The following is an 8,092-nucleotide window of genomic DNA, read 5'->3' on the forward strand; positions in this document are numbered from 1 at the left end:
ATGCGGACTTGGGGGTAAATTTGATACCTGCATGCTGCACAATTAGTTACTGCACAGTAACCCACGGGTAGGCGGCTTACTGAGCAGTAACACTGTGTGTGGACTGACTTGGGACTAACTTCAGTCCCAAGTCAAACCACATCCAGCATTAATGCACTTTAATGCCCGCACATGTAGACGCTGGCCTATTCCCACTTACTGCACAGGGAATTTAAGCCAGTGTAAATGCATGTGTAAACATGCCCACTGTCTCCTCCCTCTGCCCCCTACCAAAAAATATTCTGCTCTGGGTTTGAATCAAGTCCCCCCTCCTTCTCTGCCCCAGGCTCAAAGTGTTCCTAGCTTTGTGCAGAAGAAGCAGCAAGCCGATGAGTGAGAACAAGCTCACTTAACTCTGCAGGTAATCACAGATGCTGAAAAACTAGCCTCTTTGAGACCAGAGGCAAAACAGGTGCGTTTCCAGCAGATTTCTCCATGGGCGCCAGAGATCAGTGAACTGGACTTCCAAAAGAGAGGCAACAAACAGCGAACGAGTGGGCATTTCAAGAGAGCTTAGCATCACAGCCTAGAAAACACAATGATAATTTAGCCGGGAGACTTACCGTGCCTTTGGGAGAGGGCTGGCAGCGGGGTGAGCCGGTCCTGGTGGAAGGCTGCACGTTACAGGACAGGGCATGTGATGCTTTCCCACAGCATCCAAAGCCAACTCTCTGCTGGATGCACTTGTCAAGGACTTCTCTCTGTCAGCCAAATCCGATGGCTTCAGAGGTTATCCTCGGTATCAGGCCTTTGACGCTTCGCATGCTGCATGCTCTCAGGGCAAACAGGATCTGCCGGGGACTCAACAGATGTGGGCATCACTTCAGGGTGCAAACTTCCCACGGGCCCACTGCACGGTCCCCTAAAGCTGCCCCTTCTGCGGGCATTTGAGGAGAGGGGAATTAGCAAAACATCGTGCTAGGCACTTAAATGGTGAACTGCATTTGTGCATTTCAGTGCTGAACCGCATTTATGAGGTGAAAGGCAACTGGCAGAGAACAGTACCCTCAAAACTGAAGCATTCAGTGCATGTGAAGGGCCACATTCATCCCGGGTGTAAGCAGTTGCACAGGTAATTTCCATGAGTGAAATCCTGCACTGAATTTTGCACTGGTGCCAAAGGAGCCAGGGTTTCACCCTAGCTTTATATTTGGATTAAAGGATTCTGGATCCATGCTCCTCTATTCCCTCTTTGCACCTTGCAGACCTGTGGCTTATGCACATATTTGACTTTAAATTGTATCAGACTTCATCCTGCTTTGTGGTAGATTTGGCCCCTCTTTCCATTGCATTAAGTGGAAAGAGTTAAACTACTCTTGCAAAATAATTGCAATAGCTGGTGTGTGTGAGATGGACAGATAAAGCAAGGTCTGGGAATAAGGATTTAGGGGGGAGGAGGGATGGATGACCACTTCCAAGTGTTTTATAATTATGAAGGCTTCCTTTTTTTTTTATCCTGTTTATGCTTTCACTTTGGATGCGAAATTCATTTCCATGATGTGTGCAGCCAGGTGCAGGAGCGATACACGAAATCCTATTAAGAGCGAGGGGAGAAAGAAGAGAGGGGCTTTGGTGGGAAGGGAGGGGCCTTCTGACGGAATTAGCACCTGCTGATTTCCATCCCGGCTAACAATAAATTGCTTGTCAAGAAACTCAGTGGGGACTCACTACTGTCAGTTAACCACGCACTTGAGAAAAATAATTGGAATGCAAAGTTCAGTCATTCACAGCAATATCCGAAATGTCCTTGCTTCTGGAGTTGTTCTCCAAAGAGCTCTGCCGCGCAGCGTCTTGGATCAAGTTGCTCAAGGGCTCTGCTCTCTTTTCTTGCTGATGCTAATTGCTGCATCTTTTTAGACCTTAAAAAATGAAGGGGCCTTGAGCGGCCTGGCTGGCATCGCTCTTGTGCCTGTGACATCCCTCCCGGTAGCACGTGGAGTTTACACCAGGCAGGTGGTTGCAATGGCAACAACACCCAGCTGTTTCCTGGACCTTTTCAGTGGCGGGCACCAGTTCATTATGGCACTTGACTCATGTATGGGGCTTCCCACTCCTAGCTTTGCATGGAGTGCAATGATGCGAGTGAAGCATCATTTCAGCAATGGGGAGAAGAAAGCTTTAAGAGAAGAGACTTGATCCACATTAAGTGCTGACGCCACTGCTGACCAACTGCACAGCTTTAAGTTTCCTGACTGCAGTATTGCTTGCAGTTCAGTGCCATGTGGGAGCCCCAGGTTGGGTGTAATTATAGCCATCGAGGCACCGAACACCCAGACTCTGTCTGGCCTTTGGATACTGTCTCAATGATCTAAAGAGGGGATGCAAGGTCTGGGCATCCTCCATACTCCTGCCTAGGTCTGTGTGTTGGAGGTCCCGGTAACCTCTCATGCATACATCATGATCCATTGGGATCAACAGTTACCTACTGCCATTATCAGTGGACCTGCAGACACTGTGGGCCGTCTTGCCGATCATGCATTGGGCTCTTCTCCCACACCACTGCCAAGCACCATTGACCGACTTTGTCATGTTTCCTTTCATCTGTCAAGATGTTGGACCTAGTTTGGGACCATCAGGACAGTCCGTGAACAGCCTTTGGATGGTACCGATTCCAAGTCACAGGCAATCCAGGTCAGCTGGAGAGCAGAGGCACCTGCCTTTTGGAAATGTCCAGAGTGCCATAATGCGTTGTCTACCTATTGCAACAGAGGAGATCGCATCTCTCTGCATAAACCCTGTGCCGTTTGCATTCCCCCTATCAGTGGCTACATGCACAGACTTTCCAATGGCCACAAGAAAGTCGTGCTGGAATTTCAGTCCTATTTTTCATCCCCCTCATGTCCTCCTGTAGCCCATCCTTCCCACAATTCACAAGGGTGAAAGAAGAGTGGGAGAGAGGAGAGGAGACCTCAAGACCTGTTGTCCTGCTTCTCCTCCTTTCTTGGTCACTTAATCAGTTGTAAGGTCCCAGGGAATAAAAGCCATGCTGTCTTGCTGCTGTTTAGGGCTTGGGCAATTAAAAGAAGCTACTGAGCAACCGGGAATATATGAAGAGGCCAGGGGATCTAAATCTTCCCTACCAGAAAAACAGATGGGAAGGCAGAGATGTGGAAAGAGAAGGGATTATGGCAAGAACATGTTGGCCGTGTCTACATGAGGTGCTTTACTGTGCAGTAAACTAATCTACCATACAGTAAAGTGTCACTGTCTACACATGCAGGTACTTACCGCGCAGTAAATTACTCTACTGTGCAGTAAAGTGTCACTGTCTACACGTGCAGGTACTTACTGCACAGTAAATTACTCTACTGTGCAGTAAAACCAAATAGCATGAATTGCACATGTAGATGCACCCACTGAGGAGTCGTTTGCATTGCAGTGGCCCTGTGAGCCCCCTGTGGAGATGGGGGTACTATGGATCCCGGTGTCACACCTGATTACAAGGCAGAAAGCAAACTGGGGAGTGGACAGTCTTGGAGGAAAAAACAAAAAGAAAATGAGACAGGAAACAGGGGCTTGCAATCGCTCCAGTGACAGAGCCAGGGACAGAACCCAGGCGTCCTGACCCAACCCTGGGCCCTAGCACCAGATCAGACTCGGTCCCCTCCTGTGGTAAGAGGATGCATGAGCTAGGCATGCCAGCCAGCGCGTGGGAGTGGCCTGGGTCTGCCAAAATAGAAAGCAGCAATCATGGGGATTTTGCATACACCTGCACCCAGTGCCCCCTGGTCTTGCTTTCCTTCCTGCAGACTCTGCTAGCCATTTTGGTTTAAGGCCAGCGCAGACTGCGCTGAAGTGGTGCCCGATTCCAAGAACCAGTCTAGGGAGCATCAAGCAGGAGACCCCAAAGCGCCTCCCGACAGTCTGCAGGGGATGAAGACAGTACAAGGGGAAGCGTAGCCTCAGCCAGTGCAAATGGAGAGGGCTCGACCTCCGCAGTGAGTGGGCTGAGTTCTGTTGCAAAATCAATTGAAAATCCAGGCTGCATCTGAGAAACTGCAGCTCACCTCAGTCTCCTCTGCAGCAAGCCCTGCGCCTGCCCATATAAGAACAGAAGCTGAATGCACAAAGACCTCGGAAGAAATAAATATGAAAAGAGACGTCAGGCTGTGGCTGAAGAAGACCGCGAGAGTCCCAGCCCCTGTAGTAGGCAGGCAGGGGGCCAGGACCCTTCTGGGGACTGCTCACTCATGATGGGCTTCCTTGTTTGATATTCCTCATTGATTTGGTTGGGTCCCCCGAGGGATCTGACCAAGAGCCAAGGCTCTGGTGACACCGTGCACTGCTCCTGGGAGAGACGCCCAGAAAGAAAATCAATACGAGGAAGCCCAGTGCATCAGAAATACAGATGTTCAAAACAAATGTCTCCCCTGCTCTGGACTGAACTCCTGTGCGGTGCATCCTGGCTAGTTCTGTGAGGCAGGCAGGGTCTGTGGGGCTTATTTTGCACTCCCTGGTTTCTCCACTTAGCAGCAGCAAAAGCATCAGGGACCTGTGTTGCGTTGTTCCCTAAAGCAGAAGACACGCTGGCTGCGTGTGATCTAGTTGGGGCCAGTCCTGCTTTGAGCAGGGGAGTAGACTAGGTGATCTCCCGAGATCCCTTGCACCCCTCGTTGTCTATGATTCTGTGTGTATGCAAGCAATCTCCGTGCTCTCCCATCCCTGCCTGAATACCTTGTGCAATTCCAGCCCTGGGCCCTTTCTCCACCCCTGCCAATGCCTTGCCCACCCCTGGCTTTGAGTTGCCTGGCTGTAGGCCTGTCGTGCATACAGCTGGACAAACAGGCTCCTTTAAAATGGGCAGCGAATGCCGCCGAAGTGCATTCATGGAGACTGGCCAGAATTGCAAATAGCTCCATTGCTCTACCCTGGTTTTTTGCTCTTGTTCTTCGTTGCCCTGTTTCATGGGTGCAAATGTCAGTTCTCCTAGGGAAGAACTGGTCCCCAGGTGAACACCGCTCTCTGCAAACTGCAAGGGTGTGATTTGTAACCCAGTGCTCATCCAATCCTTGTGCTGATGATGGTCAAGGGCGAATTAAACCCAGGACACTCACTTGTGCTTAACTCTTCATGCAAAGCAGACAACAGTAAAAATGTACTTGGGCCATCCCTGACCTATGATTACCTACCTGAAGGCACGTAGGCGGACTAAATGGAAAAAGTGGGCGCTGACCCACTGATTTGCTATATTTTCTAGATAATAGGGAGTGCAAGATGTACCAGGCTCCAAGGTATGCGGTGGTAGGGACCTGAAATAAAGATGCCTTGTTTTTCACTGTTTGGCACTTAAGTTAGATACTGGCTGATCCCCCGCACACAACCCTTTGCCTGACCACATATCGACCCCCTCCTGGTTGGCTCTTTCAAACTCCAGGTCGTGTCTGTCCACCCACGAATAAACCAGCGTGAGTCCAGCATTTCCACCCACCGCATCTGACCTCCACCAAGCACCAATGCTGAGTGAGGAGGAGGCATTTTTCAAGGCTGTTGAATTGCACAGGTCCTCACTTTCAGCAACAGCATTTTAAAAAGCCCATCTCAGCCCCCCCAGACGACTCGCCGTGATCAAGCTGCTCCAGCTATGTGCTGCATAAACACTTCTTCCCCCAAACCCCAGTTCTCCTCTCCCTGCTGAGCCATCCCATTCCCCCAGTGTCTCCGAGTGGCCCCGGATTACCTCATTACAATACAGCCTTGCTTTCCTGGCCCCGACCCGATGCCTTGTGGGATCTGGTTTGTGCATGTAGGGTTTTTTTTAATGATTTCATAATGTTCAGGCCATGGGAACAGCGCTCAGCATTTCTTTGATATGTGTTTGTCTTTCAGATGTGCTATCGGAAGCATTTGCTCAGTGAGTGATGGAGAACATGAAGGCAAAGATAGGCTGCAAAGGAGCCCGTGGAGGGTAATTAAGCAGCAACTTTGTCCCTCGTGTCAGAATGGGACATGCCTTGTAATAACACAACTACAAGCGAGCGGCTCTTCATTGCATTGCCACCTCCGGGGTCCCTGTAGCAGGCACTCAATGTGAATCTGAAGTTAGGGCACGTCTACCCCGTTGTTTATCCCACTCCAGGCTGCTCTAGAAACCAAACTCACCGGTTATTGGGCAGTGATTTCAGACACGGGACCGTCCTCTGCTTGTAGACCCCTATGTATAAACTGGGAATAATAAATCATAGACTCAGAGAAAATGAGGGTGGGAAGGGCGCTCAGGAGGTGGCATCTAGTCCAACCTCCTGCTCCAAGCAGGACCAGCCCCAGCTACATCATCCCAGCCAAGACTTTGTCTACCCGGGTCTTGAAAACCTCCAAGGATGGAGAGTCCATCACCTCTCTGGAGAGCCTCTTCCAGAGCTTCACCACCCCCCGCTTGAGGCAGTTTTTCCAAATATCCAACCTCATCTTCCCTTGCTGCAACTTGAGCCCATTGCTCCTTGTCCTGCCACCTGCCCCACTGCAACCAGTTCAGCTCCATCCTCTTTGCAGCACCCCCGCAGGGAGCTGAAGGCTGCTATCAAATCCCCCCTCGGTCTTCTCTTCTGCAGACTAAATAAACCCAGTTCCCTCGGTCTTTCCTCCAAAGAAAGCTCGGCTATGCTGCAATCAACCTGGAGGGTTTTGCAAAGGGAGGGCTGCACGCTCCCCCAGTGAGATCTGAGCACTCCTGTGCCTGTCATCCTCCAGTGCTTCCCCACAATCCCCCCACACCAAGAAGGACAAGCAGTTCCCTGGCTGAGATGACTGCAATGTTGATCATTTGGGGATATGCCCCAAGATGTCCTACCGACCCCCTGGGGCACACAGGTCTGGTCGAGGCCAGGCTGAGCAGTGGGGCTCTTGTATGAACTTTGCAGAGGAGACAACACGGGCACCCCCAGCGCCTGCTCAGGCAAAACCACGACACGGCCTGGGTGAGCTGGGGGAAGTCATAGATTTCATAGATTTCACAGACATCAGGGCTGGAAGGGACCTCGGGAGATCATCGAGTCCAGCCCCCTGCCCAAAGGGCAGGAAGTCAGCTGGGGTTATAGGATCCCAGCAAGATAAGCATCCAATTTACTCTTGATGCTGTTCTGACAGATCTGTGATTAGCAGGGGAAATATAAAGGAAATGCCCCCTGTCCCTCACCTCCAAATAAGCCTCCCAAATGGCCATGCCCAGGATGCTTTGCTTTTCTTGTTTGCAGTGATTTACTGGCCCAACAACTGCTTACCAAGTTGCCAGAGTTTTCCAGCAGCTGTTACCCGTCTACAGACTTTACCCCTCCGCTCTCTGCCGCCTGTAATACCCTGTTCGTTAACAGCGACCTTCAATCTGCAAGGTGATGAGAACAAAGCCCCCCTCCTCATAGACGCTCTTATCGGAGACTAGGAGCAAAAACATTAAAAAAAAGAAAAAAAAAAGCAGCTGAAAGGGGATGAACCGCGTGGGGGGTCATTCTTTTTTTGTTTTAAGGGAAGTAATTTGGCATTTTCAGCAGCTAAGTTTGATAAGGGAAGCGTAATAACAGGAGGAGATAATGTATAAATATCAAGTTATTAAGAAGCCGCTTCAAATTAATCTCGGAATATATATATATATATTTAAACATGGAAATACACTACCTAACTCCCTTATCTTTTTGGGTGCACCTGGCATTGGGAAAGATTTAAACTTGCAAATCCAAAGCTCAAACAGGGTAAATATTCCTGCTTCAATCAAGCTGCCCTATAAAAAAAAAAAAAAAAAAAGGGAAAATTACTCGCTATATTTGGCCTTTGGATTTGCTGTGTGCAGGGGGGAGGGAGAGGTTTGTGGGAGCGTGTGGATTTGTACAGGAGCTGAAAAGCTTGCACCTTCTTAGTAATCTTCGTAGCAAAGCGCTGAGGGTGGGTGGGGGGAAGCCGGTCGCCTGCTTTAAGTGCAGTTTGCTGCTGGTTTCTTAAATGCCCTCTTTAGTGCGGGCTGCCGCGGTTCTGACTAAATCTGTATTTAAAGGGTCCCTGCTGGCACTGGCGTGTGATGAAAGGGCTCCGGCCCCCATTGCTTTGTGATGCTCAGTGCCAGGGA

This window comes from Crocodylus porosus, unplaced genomic scaffold (genome assembly GCF_001723895.1).
Source record: "Crocodylus porosus isolate Cpor-Errol unplaced genomic scaffold, CroPor_comp1, whole genome shotgun sequence".
NCBI lineage: Eukaryota > Metazoa > Chordata > Crocodylia > Crocodylidae > Crocodylus > Crocodylus porosus.